Here is a 14,304-nt window from a genome sequence, read left to right as displayed (position 1 = left end):
AGAGCCTGACTCCTCAGGCTATAAACTAGGTGTTAAGAGGCCTGTGAGATAGGAGGATGTTTCTGTCCTCACACCCTTGGTGGAACTCCCCGCCCTGAGGGGAGCACTGAACATTCCTGCCTGAACTGGAGGATATATAATCTTGGAGTTTTGGAACATTTTTCAACCCACTCGTGGGATCCAGAGGACGGCTGCATCTCATCGCTCTCAACCAGACTTAGACCACCACTGGACTGCGATCACCAGTTCTGGCCAGACTGCAGCAGCTCTCCCACCAGCAGGTTCTTCCCCTCTCCCTTTACTTTGAACTCAAACAGGGCCCAAGGAACACCACTTTGTTCAGGCCCCAGGGTACTGGGTTATACATTTGGGTTTTTGTGGGTTGAGACCAATTGTTTGTTTGTATTATTGTACTTACTGTATTATTTTAATAAATTGTTATTCTGACTTATAATCTCTCCTTTGAGTTGGGTTCATTCCCCCTGCTGGTTAACTTTTAAACCAGCACAGGGGGTTAGGGGGTTAGGGGGTTAGGGTTAGGGTTAGGGTTAGGGGGTTAGGGTTAGGGGGTTAGGGTTAGGGGGTTAGGGTTAGGGTTAGGGGGTTAGGGTTAGGGTTAGGGGGTTAGGGTTAGGGTTAGGGTTAGGGTTAGGGTTAGGGTTAGGGTTAGGGTTAGGGTTAGGGTTAGGGGTTAGGGTTAGGGTTAGGGTTAGGGTTAGGGTTAGGGTTAGGGTTAGGGTTAGGGTTAGGGTTAGGGTTAGGGTTAGGGTTAGGCAGAATGTGTCAGAATGCGAAATCTAGCAATCGCTGAGTAGTATTTAGGGTTAGAGTGAGGCAGAATCTGTCGCAATTCGCGATCTAACAATCGCGGGTTTAGCCCATTCCAGACACGCAGCGGTGCCCAATAAGCCCCTCTTGGGCTATAAGCCCAATTCACTGCCCACCGCTGTCAGTATCTTTTGCTGTTTCTTTTGGGTGTCTGCTTTTGCTGTTGCTGTTCTGTTGTGTGTCTGGCAGAATACCCACCGCCGTCCGGTATGTGCTCTGCTTATATAGGGCTCTGGCCCCGCCCACTGGGCGGAGTCAAGAGGCGGAGTCAGCACTGATTGGTCCACGTCACTGGCTCCGCCTACTGGGCGGAGTCAGCGCTGATTGGTCCACACAGTAACTGCTAGCTATGCGCAAACCCTGTTCCCTAACCCTAACCTTAAAAGGGAGACTGCAAGCTATGCGCAAACCCTATTCCCTGACCCTAACCCTAAAAAAGAGACTACAAGCTATGCGCAAACCCTATTCCCTGACCCTAACCCTAAAAAAGAGACTGCAAGCTATGCGCAAACCCTATTCCCTGACCCTAACCCTAAAAAACAGACTGCAAGCTATGCGCAAACCCTGTTCCCTAACCCTAACCCTAAAAAAGAGACTGCAAGCTATGCGCAAACCCTGTTCCCTGACCCTAACCCTAAAAAAGAGACTGCAAGCTATGCGCAAACCCTATTCCCTGACCCTAACCCTAAAAAAGAGACTGCAAGCTATGTGCAAACCCTGTTCCCTAACCCTAACCTTAAAAAAGAGACTGTTTGCTACTAGGTTTCGGGTTTTAGAGTTTAGAGTTTAGGGTTTTAGGGTTTAGGGTTTTAAGGTTTTAGGGTTAGGGTTAGGGTTAGGGTTAGGGTTAGGGTTAGGGTTAGGGTTAGGGTTAGGGTTAGGGTTAGGGTTAGGGTTAGGGTTAGGGTTAGGGTTAGGGTTAGGGTTAGGGTTAGGGTTAGGGTTAGGGGTTAGGGTTAGGGTTAGGGTTAGGGTTAGGGTTAGGGTTAGGGTTAGGGTTAGGGTTAGGGTTAGGGTTAGGGTTAGGGTTAGGGTTAGGGTTAGGGTTAGGGTTAGGGTTAGGGTTAGGGTTAGGGTTAGGGTTAGGGTTAGGGTTAGGGTTAGGGTTAGGGTTAGGGTTAGGGTTAGGGTTAGGGTTAGGGTTAGGGTTAGGGTTAGGGTTAGGGTTAGGGTTAGGGTTAGGGTTAGGGTTAGGGTTAGGGTTAGGGTTAGGGTTAGGGTTAGGGTTAGGGTTAGGGTTAGGGTTAGGGTTAGGGTTAGGGTTAGGGTTAGGGTTAGGGTTAGGGTTAGGGTTAGGGTTAGGGTTAGGGTTAGGGTTAGGGTTAGGGTTAGGGTTAGGGTTAGGGTTAGGGTTAGGGTTAGGGTTAGGGTTAGGGTTAGGGTTAGGGTTAGGGTTAGGGTTAGGGTTAGGGTTAGGGTTAGGGTTAGGGTTAGGGTTAGGGTTAGGGTTAGGGTTAGGGTTAGGGTTAGGGTTAGGGTTAGGGTTAGGGTTAGGGTTAGGGTTAGGGTTAGGGTTAGGGTTAGGGTTAGGGTTAGGGTTAGGGTTAGGGTTAGGGTTAGGGTTAGGGTTAGGGTTAGGGTTAGGGTTAGGGTTAGGGTTAGGGTTAGGGTTAGGGTTAGGGTTAGGGTTAGGGTTAGGGTTAGGGTTAGGGTTAGGGTTAGGGTTAGGGTTAGGGTTAGGGTTAGGGTTAGGGTTAGGGTTAGGGTTAGGGTTAGGGTTAGGGTTAGGGTTAGGGTTAGGGTTAGGGTTAGGGTTAGGGTTAGGGTTAGGGTTAGGGTTAGGGTTAGGGTTAGGGTTAGGGTTAGGGTTAGGGTTAGGGTTAGGGTTAGGGTTAGGGTTAGGGTTAGGGTTAGGGTTAGGGTTAGGGTTAGGGTTAGGGTTAGGGTTAGGGTTAGGGTTAGGGTTAGGGTTAGGGTTAGGGTTAGGGTTAGGGTTAGGGTTAGGGTTAGGGTTAGGGTTAGGGTTAGGGTTAGGGTTAGGGTTAGGGTTAGGGTTAGGGTTAGGGTTAGGGTTAGGGTTAGGGTTAGGGTTAGGGTTAGGGTTAGGGTTAGGGTTAGGGTTAGGGTTAGGGTTAGGGTTAGGGTTAGGGTTAGGGTTAGGGTTAGGGTTAGGGTTAGGGTTAGGGTTAGGGTTAGGGTTAGGGTTAGGGTTAGGGTTAGGGTTAGGGTTAGGGTTAGGGTTAGGGTTAGGGTTAGGGTTAGGGTTAGGGTTAGGGTTAGGGTTAGGGTTAGGGTTAGGGTTAGGGTTAGGGTTAGGGTTAGGGTTAGGGTTAGGGTTAGGGTTAGGGTTAGGGTTAGGGTTAGGGTTAGGGTTAGGGTTAGGGTTAGGGTTAGGGTTAGGGTTAGGGTTAGGGTTAGGGTTAGGGTTAGGGTTAGGGTTAGGGTTAGGGTTAGGGTTAGGGTTAGGGTTAGGGTTAGGGTTAGGGTTAGGGTTAGGGTTAGGGTTAGGGTTAGGGTTAGGGTTAGGGTTAGGGTTAGGGTTAGGGTTAGGGTTAGGGTTAGGGTTAGGGTTAGGGTTAGGGTTAGGGTTAGGGTTAGGGTTAGGGTTAGGGTTAGGGTTAGGGTTAGGGTTAGGGTTAGGGTTAGGGTTAGGGTTAGGGTTAGGGTTAGGGTTAGGGTTAGGGTTAGGGTTAGGGTTAGGGTTAGGGTTAGGGTTAGGGTTAGGGTTAGGGTTAGGGTTAGGGTTAGGGTTAGGGTTAGGGTTAGGGTTAGGGTTAGGGTTAGGGTTAGGGTTAGGGTTAGGGTTAGGGTTAGGGTTAGGGTTAGGGTTAGGGTTAGGGTTAGGGTTAGGGTTAGGGTTAGGGTTAGGGTTAGGGTTAGGGTTAGGGTTAGGGTTAGGGTTAGGGTTAGGGTTAGGGTTAGGGTTAGGGTTAGGGTTAGGGTTAGGGTTAGGGTTAGGGTTAGGGTTAGGGTTAGGGTTAGGGTTAGGGTTAGGGTTAGGGTTAGGGTTAGGGTTAGGGTTAGGGTTAGGGTTAGGGTTAGGGTTAGGGTTAGGGTTAGGGTTAGGGTTAGGGTTAGGGTTAGGGTTAGGGTTAGGGTTAGGGTTAGGGTTAGGGTTAGGGTTAGGGTTAGGGTTAGGGTTAGGGTTAGGGTTAGGGTTAGGGTTAGGGTTAGGGTTAGGGTTAGGGTTAGGGTTAGGGTTAGGGTTAGGGTTAGGGTTAGGGTTAGGGTTAGGGTTAGGGTTAGGGTTAGGGTTAGGGTTAGGGTTAGGGTTAGGGTTAGGGTTAGGGTTAGGGTTAGGGTTAGGGTTAGGGTTAGGGTTAGGGTTAGGGTTAGGGTTAGGGTTAGGGTTAGGGTTAGGGTTAGGGTTAGGGTTAGGGTTAGGGTTAGGGTTAGGGTTAGGGTTAGGGTTAGGGTTAGGGTTAGGGTTAGGGTTAGGGTTAGGGTTAGGGTTAGGGTTAGGGTTAGGGTTAGGGTTAGGGTTAGGGTTAGGGTTAGGGTTAGGGTTAGGGTTAGGGTTAGGGTTAGGGTTAGGGTTAGGGTTAGGGTTAGGGTTAGGGTTAGGGTTAGGGTTAGGGTTAGGGTTAGGGTTAGGGTTAGGGTTAGGGTTAGGGTTAGGGTTAGGGTTAGGGTTAGGGTTAGGGTTAGGGTTAGGGTTAGGGTTAGGGTTAGGGTTAGGGTTAGGGTTAGGGTTAGGGTTAGGGTTAGGGTTAGGGTTAGGGTTAGGGTTAGGGTTAGGGTTAGGGTTAGGGTTAGGGTTAGGGTTAGGGTTAGGGTTAGGGTTAGGGTTAGGGTTAGGGTTAGGGTTAGGGTTAGGGTTAGGGTTAGGGTTAGGGTTAGGGTTAGGGTTAGGGTTAGGGTTAGGGTTAGGGTTAGGGTTAGGGTTAGGGTTAGGGTTAGGGTTAGGGTTAGGGTTAGGGTTAGGGTTAGGGTTAGGGTTAGGGTTAGGGTTAGGGTTAGGGTTAGGGTTAGGGTTAGGGTTAGGGTTAGGGTTAGGGTTAGGGTTAGGGTTAGGGTTAGGGTTAGGGTTAGGGTTAGGGTTAGGGTTAGGGTTAGGGTTAGGGTTAGGGTTAGGGTTAGGGTTAGGGTTAGGGTTAGGGTTAGGGTTAGGGTTAGGGTTAGGGTTAGGGTTAGGGTTAGGGTTAGGGTTAGGGTTAGGGTTAGGGTTAGGGTTAGGGTTAGGGTTAGGGTTAGGGTTAGGGTTAGGGTTAGGGTTAGGGTTAGGGTTAGGGTTAGGGTTAGGGTTAGGGTTAGGGTTAGGGTTAGGGTTAGGGTTAGGGTTAGGGTTAGGGTTAGGGTTAGGGTTAGGGTTAGGGTTAGGGTTAGGGTTAGGGTTAGGGTTAGGGTTAGGGTTAGGGTTAGGGTTAGGGTTAGGGTTAGGGTTAGGGTTAGGGTTAGGGTTAGGGTTAGGGTTAGGGTTAGGGTTAGGGTTAGGGTTAGGGTTAGGGTTAGGGTTAGGGTTAGGGTTAGGGTTAGGGTTAGGGTTAGGGTTAGGGTTAGGGTTAGGGTTAGGGTTAGGGTTAGGGTTAGGGTTAGGGTTAGGGTTAGGGTTAGGGTTAGGGTTAGGGTTAGGGTTAGGGTTAGGGTTAGGGTTAGGGTTAGGGTTAGGGTTAGGGTTAGGGTTAGGGTTAGGGTTAGGGTTAGGGTTAGGGTTAGGGTTAGGGTTAGGGTTAGGGTTAGGGTTAGGGTTAGGGTTAGGGTTAGGGTTAGGGTTAGGGTTAGGGTTAGGGTTAGGGTTAGGGTTAGGGTTAGGGTTAGGGTTAGGGTTAGGGTTAGGGTTAGGGTTAGGGTTAGGGTTAGGGTTAGGGTTAGGGTTAGGGTTAGGGTTAGGGTTAGGGTTAGGGTTAGGGTTAGGGTTAGGGTTAGGGTTAGGGTTAGGGTTAGGGTTAGGGTTAGGGTTAGGGTTAGGGTTAGGGTTAGGGTTAGGGTTAGGGTTAGGGTTAGGGTTAGGGTTAGGGTTAGGGTTAGGGTTAGGGTTAGGGTTAGGGTTAGGGTTAGGGTTAGGGTTAGGGTTAGGGTTAGGGTTAGGGTTAGGGTTAGGGTTAGGGTTAGGGTTAGGGTTAGGGTTAGGGTTAGGGTTAGGGTTAGGGTTAGGGTTAGGGTTAGGGTTAGGGTTAGGGTTAGGGTTAGGGTTAGGGTTAGGGTTAGGGTTAGGGTTAGGGTTAGGGTTAGGGTTAGGGTTAGGGTTAGGGTTAGGGTTAGGGTTAGGGTTAGGGTTAGGGTTAGGGTTAGGGTTAGGGTTAGGGTTAGGGTTAGGGTTAGGGTTAGGGTTAGGGTTAGGGTTAGGGTTAGGGTTAGGGTTAGGGTTAGGGTTAGGGTTAGGGTTAGGGTTAGGGTTAGGGTTAGGGTTAGGGTTAGGGTTAGGGTTAGGGTTAGGGTTAGGGTTAGGGTTAGGGTTAGGGTTAGGGTTAGGGTTAGGGTTAGGGTTAGGGTTAGGGTTAGGGTTAGGGTTAGGGTTAGGGTTAGGGTTAGGGTTAGGGTTAGGGTTAGGGTTAGGGTTAGGGTTAGGGTTAGGGTTAGGGTTAGGGTTAGGGTTAGGGTTAGGGTTAGGGTTAGGGTTAGGGTTAGGGTTAGGGTTAGGGTTAGGGTTAGGGTTAGGGTTAGGGTTAGGGTTAGGGTTAGGGTTAGGGTTAGGGTTAGGGTTAGGGTTAGGGTTAGGGTTAGGGTTAGGGTTAGGGTTAGGGTTAGGGTTAGGGTTAGGGTTAGGGTTAGGGTTAGGGTTAGGGTTAGGGTTAGGGTTAGGGTTAGGGTTAGGGTTAGGGTTAGGGTTAGGGTTAGGGTTAGGGTTAGGGTTAGGGTTAGGGTTAGGGTTAGGGTTAGGGTTAGGGTTAGGGTTAGGGTTAGGGTTAGGGTTAGGGTTAGGGTTAGGGTTAGGGTTAGGGTTAGGGTTAGGGTTAGGGTTAGGGTTAGGGTTAGGGTTAGGGTTAGGGTTAGGGTTAGGGTTAGGGTTAGGGTTAGGGTTAGGGTTAGGGTTAGGGTTAGGGTTAGGGTTAGGGTTAGGGTTAGGGTTAGGGTTAGGGTTAGGGTTAGGGTTAGGGTTAGGGTTAGGGTTAGGGTTAGGGTTAGGGTTAGGGTTAGGGTTAGGGTTAGGGTTAGGGTTAGGGTTAGGGTTAGGGTTAGGGTTAGGGTTAGGGTTAGGGTTAGGGTTAGGGTTAGGGTTAGGGTTAGGGTTAGGGTTAGGGTTAGGGTTAGGGTTAGGGTTAGGGTTAGGGTTAGGGTTAGGGTTAGGGTTAGGGTTAGGGTTAGGGTTAGGGTTAGGGTTAGGGTTAGGGTTAGGGTTAGGGTTAGGGTTAGGGTTAGGGTTAGGGTTAGGGTTAGGGTTAGGGTTAGGGTTAGGGTTAGGGTTAGGGTTAGGGTTAGGGTTAGGGTTAGGGTTAGGGTTAGGGTTAGGGTTAGGGTTAGGGTTAGGGTTAGGGTTAGGGTTAGGGTTAGGGTTAGGGTTAGGGTTAGGGTTAGGGTTAGGGTTAGGGTTAGGGTTAGGGTTAGGGTTAGGGTTAGGGTTAGGGTTAGGGTTAGGGTTAGGGTTAGGGTTAGGGTTAGGGTTAGGGTTAGGGTTAGGGTTAGGGTTAGGGTTAGGGTTAGGGTTAGGGTTAGGGTTAGGGTTAGGGTTAGGGTTAGGGTTAGGGTTAGGGTTAGGGTTAGGGTTAGGGTTAGGGTTAGGGTTAGGGTTAGGGTTAGGGTTAGGGTTAGGGTTAGGGTTAGGGTTAGGGTTAGGGTTAGGGTTAGGGTTAGGGTTAGGGTTAGGGTTAGGGTTAGGGTTAGGGTTAGGGTTAGGGTTAGGGTTAGGGTTAGGGTTAGGGTTAGGGTTAGGGTTAGGGTTAGGGTTAGGGTTAGGGTTAGGGTTAGGGTTAGGGTTAGGGTTAGGGTTAGGGTTAGGGTTAGGGTTAGGGTTAGGGTTAGGGTTAGGGTTAGGGTTAGGGTTAGGGTTAGGGTTAGGGTTAGGGTTAGGGTTAGGGTTAGGGTTAGGGTTAGGGTTAGGGTTAGGGTTAGGGTTAGGGTTAGGGTTAGGGTTAGGGTTAGGGTTAGGGTTAGGGTTAGGGTTAGGGTTAGGGTTAGGGTTAGGGTTAGGGTTAGGGTTAGGGTTAGGGTTAGGGTTAGGGTTAGGGTTAGGGTTAGGGTTAGGGTTAGGGTTAGGGTTAGGGTTAGGGTTAGGGTTAGGGTTAGGGTTAGGGTTAGGGTTAGGGTTAGGGTTAGGGTTAGGGTTAGGGTTAGGGTTAGGGTTAGGGTTAGGGTTAGGGTTAGGGTTAGGGTTAGGGTTAGGGTTAGGGTTAGGGTTAGGGTTAGGGTTAGGGTTAGGGTTAGGGTTAGGGTTAGGGTTAGGGTTAGGGTTAGGGTTAGGGTTAGGGTTAGGGTTAGGGTTAGGGTTAGGGTTAGGGTTAGGGTTAGGGTTAGGGTTAGGGTTAGGGTTAGGGTTAGGGTTAGGGTTAGGGTTAGGGTTAGGGTTAGGGTTAGGGTTAGGGTTAGGGTTAGGGTTAGGGTTAGGGTTAGGGTTAGGGTTAGGGTTAGGGTTAGGGTTAGGGTTAGGGTTAGGGTTAGGGTTAGGGTTAGGGTTAGGGTTAGGGTTAGGGTTAGGGTTAGGGTTAGGGTTAGGGTTAGGGTTAGGGTTAGGGTTAGGGTTAGGGTTAGGGTTAGGGTTAGGGTTAGGGTTAGGGTTAGGGTTAGGGTTAGGGTTAGGGTTAGGGTTAGGGTTAGGGTTAGGGTTAGGGTTAGGGTTAGGGTTAGGGTTAGGGTTAGGGTTAGGGTTAGGGTTAGGGTTAGGGTTAGGGTTAGGGTTAGGGTTAGGGTTAGGGTTAGGGTTAGGGTTAGGGTTAGGGTTAGGGTTAGGGTTAGGGTTAGGGTTAGGGTTAGGGTTAGGGTTAGGGTTAGGGTTAGGGTTAGGGTTAGGGTTAGGGTTAGGGTTAGGGTTAGGGTTAGGGTTAGGGTTAGGGTTAGGGTTAGGGTTAGGGTTAGGGTTAGGGTTAGGGTTAGGGTTAGGGTTAGGGTTAGGGTTAGGGTTAGGGTTAGGGTTAGGGTTAGGGTTAGGGTTAGGGTTAGGGTTAGGGTTAGGGTTAGGGTTAGGGTTAGGGTTAGGGTTAGGGTTAGGGTTAGGGTTAGGGTTAGGGTTAGGGTTAGGGTTAGGGTTAGGGTTAGGGTTAGGGTTAGGGTTAGGGTTAGGGTTAGGGTTAGGGTTAGGGTTAGGGTTAGGGTTAGGGTTAGGGTTAGGGTTAGGGTTAGGGTTAGGGTTAGGGTTAGGGTTAGGGTTAGGGTTAGGGTTAGGGTTAGGGTTAGGGTTAGGGTTAGGGTTAGGGTTAGGGTTAGGGTTAGGGTTAGGGTTAGGGTTAGGGTTAGGGTTAGGGTTAGGGTTAGGGTTAGGGTTAGGGTTAGGGTTAGGGTTAGGGTTAGGGTTAGGGTTAGGGTTAGGGTTAGGGTTAGGGTTAGGGTTAGGGTTAGGGTTAGGGTTAGGGTTAGGGTTAGGGTTAGGGTTAGGGTTAGGGTTAGGGTTAGGGTTAGGGTTAGGGTTAGGGTTAGGGTTAGGGTTAGGGTTAGGGTTAGGGTTAGGGTTAGGGTTAGGGTTAGGGTTAGGGTTAGGGTTAGGGTTAGGGTTAGGGTTAGGGTTAGGGTTAGGGTTAGGGTTAGGGTTAGGGTTAGGGTTAGGGTTAGGGTTAGGGTTAGGGTTAGGGTTAGGGTTAGGGTTAGGGTTAGGGTTAGGGTTAGGGTTAGGGTTAGGGTTAGGGTTAGGGTTAGGGTTAGGGTTAGGGTTAGGGTTAGGGTTAGGGTTAGGGTTAGGGTTAGGGTTAGGGTTAGGGTTAGGGTTAGGGTTAGGGTTAGGGTTAGGGTTAGGGTTAGGGTTAGGGTTAGGGTTAGGGTTAGGGTTAGGGTTAGGGTTAGGGTTAGGGTTAGGGTTAGGGTTAGGGTTAGGGTTAGGGTTAGGGTTAGGGTTAGGGTTAGGGTTAGGGTTAGGGTTAGGGTTAGGGTTAGGGTTAGGGTTAGGGTTAGGGTTAGGGTTAGGGTTAGGGTTAGGGTTAGGGTTAGGGTTAGGGTTAGGGTTAGGGTTAGGGTTAGGGTTAGGGTTAGGGTTAGGGTTAGGGTTAGGGTTAGGGTTAGGGTTAGGGTTAGGGTTAGGGTTAGGGTTAGGGTTAGGGTTAGGGTTAGGGTTAGGGTTAGGGTTAGGGTTAGGGTTAGGGTTAGGGTTAGGGTTAGGGTTAGGGTTAGGGTTAGGGTTAGGGTTAGGGTTAGGGTTAGGGTTAGGGTTAGGGTTAGGGTTAGGGTTAGGGTTAGGGTTAGGGTTAGGGTTAGGGTTAGGGTTAGGGTTAGGGTTAGGGTTAGGGTTAGGGTTAGGGTTAGGGTTAGGGTTAGGGTTAGGGTTAGGGTTAGGGTTAGGGTTAGGGTTAGGGTTAGGGTTAGGGTTAGGGTTAGGGTTAGGGTTAGGGTTAGGGTTAGGGTTAGGGTTAGGGTTAGGGTTAGGGTTAGGGTTAGGGTTAGGGTTAGGGTTAGGGTTAGGGTTAGGGTTAGGGTTAGGGTTAGGGTTAGGGTTAGGGTTAGGGTTAGGGTTAGGGTTAGGGTTAGGGTTAGGGTTAGGGTTAGGGTTAGGGTTAGGGTTAGGGTTAGGGTTAGGGTTAGGGTTAGGGTTAGGGTTAGGGTTAGGGTTAGGGTTAGGGTTAGGGTTAGGGTTAGGGTTAGGGTTAGGGTTAGGGTTAGGGTTAGGGTTAGGGTTAGGGTTAGGGTTAGGGTTAGGGTTAGGGTTAGGGTTAGGGTTAGGGTTAGGGTTAGGGTTAGGGTTAGGGTTAGGGTTAGGGTTAGGGTTAGGGTTAGGGTTAGGGTTAGGGTTAGGGTTAGGGTTAGGGTTAGGGTTAGGGTTAGGGTTAGGGTTAGGGTTAGGGTTAGGGTTAGGGTTAGGGTTAGGGTTAGGGTTAGGGTTAGGGTTAGGGTTAGGGTTAGGGTTAGGGTTAGGGTTAGGGTTAGGGTTAGGGTTAGGGTTAGGGTTAGGGTTAGGGTTAGGGTTAGGGTTAGGGTTAGGGTTAGGGTTAGGGTTAGGGTTAGGGTTAGGGTTAGGGTTAGGGTTAGGGTTAGGGTTAGGGTTAGGGTTAGGGTTAGGGTTAGGGTTAGGGTTAGGGTTAGGGTTAGGGTTAGGGTTAGGGTTAGGGTTAGGGTTAGGGTTAGGGTTAGGGTTAGGGTTAGGGTTAGGGTTAGGGTTAGGGTTAGGGTTAGGGTTAGGGTTAGGGTTAGGGTTAGGGTTAGGGTTAGGGTTAGGGTTAGGGTTAGGGTTAGGGTTAGGGTTAGGGTTAGGGTTAGGGTTAGGGTTAGGGTTAGGGTTAGGGTTAGGGTTAGGGTTAGGGTTAGGGTTAGGGTTAGGGTTAGGGTTAGGGTTAGGGTTAGGGTTAGGGTTAGGGTTAGGGTTAGGGTTAGGGTTAGGGTTAGGGTTAGGGTTAGGGTTAGGGTTAGGGTTAGGGTTAGGGTTAGGGTTAGGGTTAGGGTTAGGGTTAGGGTTAGGGTTAGGGTTAGGGTTAGGGTTAGGGTTAGGGTTAGGGTTAGGGTTAGGGTTAGGGTTAGGGTTAGGGTTAGGGTTAGGGTTAGGGTTAGGGTTAGGGTTAGGGTTAGGGTTAGGGTTAGGGTTAGGGTTAGGGTTAGGGTTAGGGTTAGGGTTAGGGTTAGGGTTAGGGTTAGGGTTAGGGTTAGGGTTAGGGTTAGGGTTAGGGTTAGGGTTAGGGTTAGGGTTAGGGTTAGGGTTAGGGTTAGGGTTAGGGTTAGGGTTAGGGTTAGGGTTAGGGTTAGGGTTAGGGTTAGGGTTAGGGTTAGGGTTAGGGTTAGGGTTAGGGTTAGGGTTAGGGTTAGGGTTAGGGTTAGGGTTAGGGTTAGGGTTAGGGTTAGGGTTAGGGTTAGGGTTAGGGTTAGGGTTAGGGTTAGGGTTAGGGTTAGGGTTAGGGTTAGGGTTAGGGTTAGGGTTAGGGTTAGGGTTAGGGTTAGGGTTAGGGTTAGGGTTAGGGTTAGGGTTAGGGTTAGGGTTAGGGTTAGGGTTAGGGTTAGGGTTAGGGTTAGGGTTAGGGTTAGGGTTAGGGTTAGGGTTAGGGTTAGGGTTAGGGTTAGGGTTAGGGTTAGGGTTAGGGTTAGGGTTAGGGTTAGGGTTAGGGTTAGGGTTAGGGTTAGGGTTAGGGTTAGGGTTAGGGTTAGGGTTAGGGTTAGGGTTAGGGTTAGGGTTAGGGTTAGGGTTAGGGTTAGGGTTAGGGTTAGGGTTAGGGTTAGGGTTAGGGTTAGGGTTAGGGTTAGGGTTAGGGTTAGGGTTAGGGTTAGGGTTAGGGTTAGGGTTAGGGTTAGGGTTAGGGTTAGGGTTAGGGTTAGGGTTAGGGTTAGGGTTAGGGTTAGGGTTAGGGTTAGGGTTAGGGTTAGGGTTAGGGTTAGGGTTAGGGTTAGGGTTAGGGTTAGGGTTAGGGTTAGGGTTAGGGTTAGGGTTAGGGTTAGGGTTAGGGTTAGGGTTAGGGTTAGGGTTAGGGTTAGGGTTAGGGTTAGGGTTAGGGTTAGGGTTAGGGTTAGGGTTAGGGTTAGGGTTAGGGTTAGGGTTAGGGTTAGGGTTAGGGTTAGGGTTAGGGTTAGGGTTAGGGTTAGGGTTAGGGTTAGGGTTAGGGTTAGGGTTAGGGTTAGGGTTAGGGTTAGGGTTAGGGTTAGGGTTAGGGTTAGGGTTAGGGTTAGGGTTAGGGTTAGGGTTAGGGTTAGGGTTAGGGTTAGGGTTAGGGTTAGGGTTAGGGTTAGGGTTAGGGTTAGGGTTAGGGTTAGGGTTAGGGTTAGGGTTAGGGTTAGGGTTAGGGTTAGGGTTAGGGTTAGGGTTAGGGTTAGGGTTAGGGTTAGGGTTAGGGTTAGGGTTAGGGTTAGGGTTAGGGTTAGGGTTAGGGTTAGGGTTAGGGTTAGGGTTAGGGTTAGGGTTAGGGTTAGGGTTAGGGTTAGGGTTAGGGTTAGGGTTAGGGTTAGGGTTAGGGTTAGGGTTAGGGTTAGGGTTAGGGTTAGGGTTAGGGTTAGGGTTAGGGTTAGGGTTAGGGTTAGGGTTAGGGTTAGGGTTAGGGTTAGGGTTAGGGTTAGGGTTAGGGTTAGGGTTAGGGTTAGGGTTAGGGTTAGGGTTAGGGTTAGGGTTAGGGTTAGGGTTAGGGTTAGGGTTAGGGTTAGGGTTAGGGTTAGGGTTAGGGTTAGGGTTAGGGTTAGGGTTAGGGTTAGGGTTAGGGTTAGGGTTAGGGTTAGGGTTAGGGTTAGGGTTAGGGTTAGGGTTAGGGTTAGGGTTAGGGTTAGGGTTAGGGTTAGGGTTAGGGTTAGGGTTAGGGTTAGGGTTAGGGTTAGGGTTAGGGTTAGGGTTAGGGTTAGGGTTAGGGTTAGGGTTAGGGTTAGGGTTAGGGTTAGGGTTAGGGTTAGGGTTAGGGTTAGGGTTAGGGTTAGGGTTAGGGTTAGGGTTAGGGTTAGGGTTAGGGTTAGGGTTAGGGTTAGGGTTAGGGTTAGGGTTAGGGTTAGGGTTAGGGTTAGGGTTAGGGTTAGGGTTAGGGTTAGGGTTAGGGTTAGGGTTAGGGTTAGGGTTAGGGTTAGGGTTAGGGTTAGGGTTAGGGTTAGGGTTAGGGTTAGGGTTAGGGTTAGGGTTAGGGTTAGGGTTAGGGTTAGGGTTAGGGTTAGGGTTAGGGTTAGGGTTAGGGTTAGGGTTAGGGTTAGGGTTAGGGTTAGGGTTAGGGTTAGGGTTAGGGTTAGGGTTAGGGTTAGGGTTAGGGTTAGGGTTAGGGTTAGGGTTAGGGTTAGGGTTAGGGTTAGGGTTAGGGTTAGGGTTAGGGTTAGGGTTAGGGTTAGGGTTAGGGTTAGGGTTAGGGTTAGGGTTAGGGTTAGGGTTAGGGTTAGGGTTAGGGTTAGGGTTAGGGTTAGGGTTAGGGTTAGGGTTAGGGTTAGGGTTAGGGTTAGGGTTAGGGTTAGGGTTAGGGTTAGGGTTAGGGTTAGGGTTAGGGTTAGGGTTAGGGTTAGGGTTAGGGTTAGGGTTAGGGTTAGGGTTAGGGTTAGGGTTAGGGTTAGGGTTAGGGTTAGGGTTAGGGTTAGGGTTAGGGTTAGGGTTAGGGTTAGGGTTAGGGTTAGGGTTAGGGTTAGGGTTAGGGTTAGGGTTAGGGTTAGGGTTAGGGTTAGGGTTAGGGTTAGGGTTAGGGTTAGGGTTAGGGTTAGGGTTAGGGTTAGGGTTAGGGTTAGGGTTAGGGTTAGGGTTAGGGTTAGGGTTAGGGTTAGGGTTAGGGTTAGGGTTAGGGTTAGGGTTAGGGTTAGGGTTAGGGTTAGGGTTAGGGTTAGGGTTAGGGTTAGGGTTAGGGTTAGGGTTAGGGTTAGGGTTAGGGTTAGGGTTAGGGTTAGGGTTAGGGTTAGGGTTAGGGTTAGGGTTAGGGTTAGGGTTAGGGTTAGGGTTAGGGTTAGGGTTAGGGTTAGGGTTAGGGTTAGGGTTAGGGTTAGGGTTAGGGTTAGGGTTAGGGTTAGGGTTAGGGTTAGGGTTAGGGTTAGGGTTAGGGTTAGGGTTAGGGTTAGGGTTAGGGTTAGGGTTAGGTTAGGGTTAGGGTTAGG

The 14,304-nt window shown here is 49.9% G+C and overlaps 1 long non-coding RNA gene across 1 annotated transcript; it reads right to left on the bottom strand.

Moving 5' to 3' along the window:
- Positions 1-745: 745 nt before the first annotated feature.
- On the bottom strand, positions 746-1,575 carry LOC127481343 (uncharacterized). Its single transcript, XR_007908199.1, has 2 exons — positions 1,309-1,575; positions 746-1,206 (listed from the first exon to the last, which is right to left on the bottom strand). It is a non-coding gene; the product is annotated as an uncharacterized LOC127481343 (long non-coding RNA).
- Positions 1,576-14,304: the final 12,729 nt, after the last annotated feature.

Source organism: Manacus candei, unplaced genomic scaffold, assembly GCF_025592945.1.
Source record: "Manacus candei isolate 608988 ecotype Guabito, Panama unplaced genomic scaffold, ASM2559294v1 h1tg000078l, whole genome shotgun sequence".
Taxonomy (NCBI): Eukaryota; Metazoa; Chordata; class Aves; order Passeriformes; family Pipridae; genus Manacus; species Manacus candei.
Note: the sequence above shows the minus strand (reverse complement) of the source record. Positions and strands in the feature narration are given on the sequence as shown.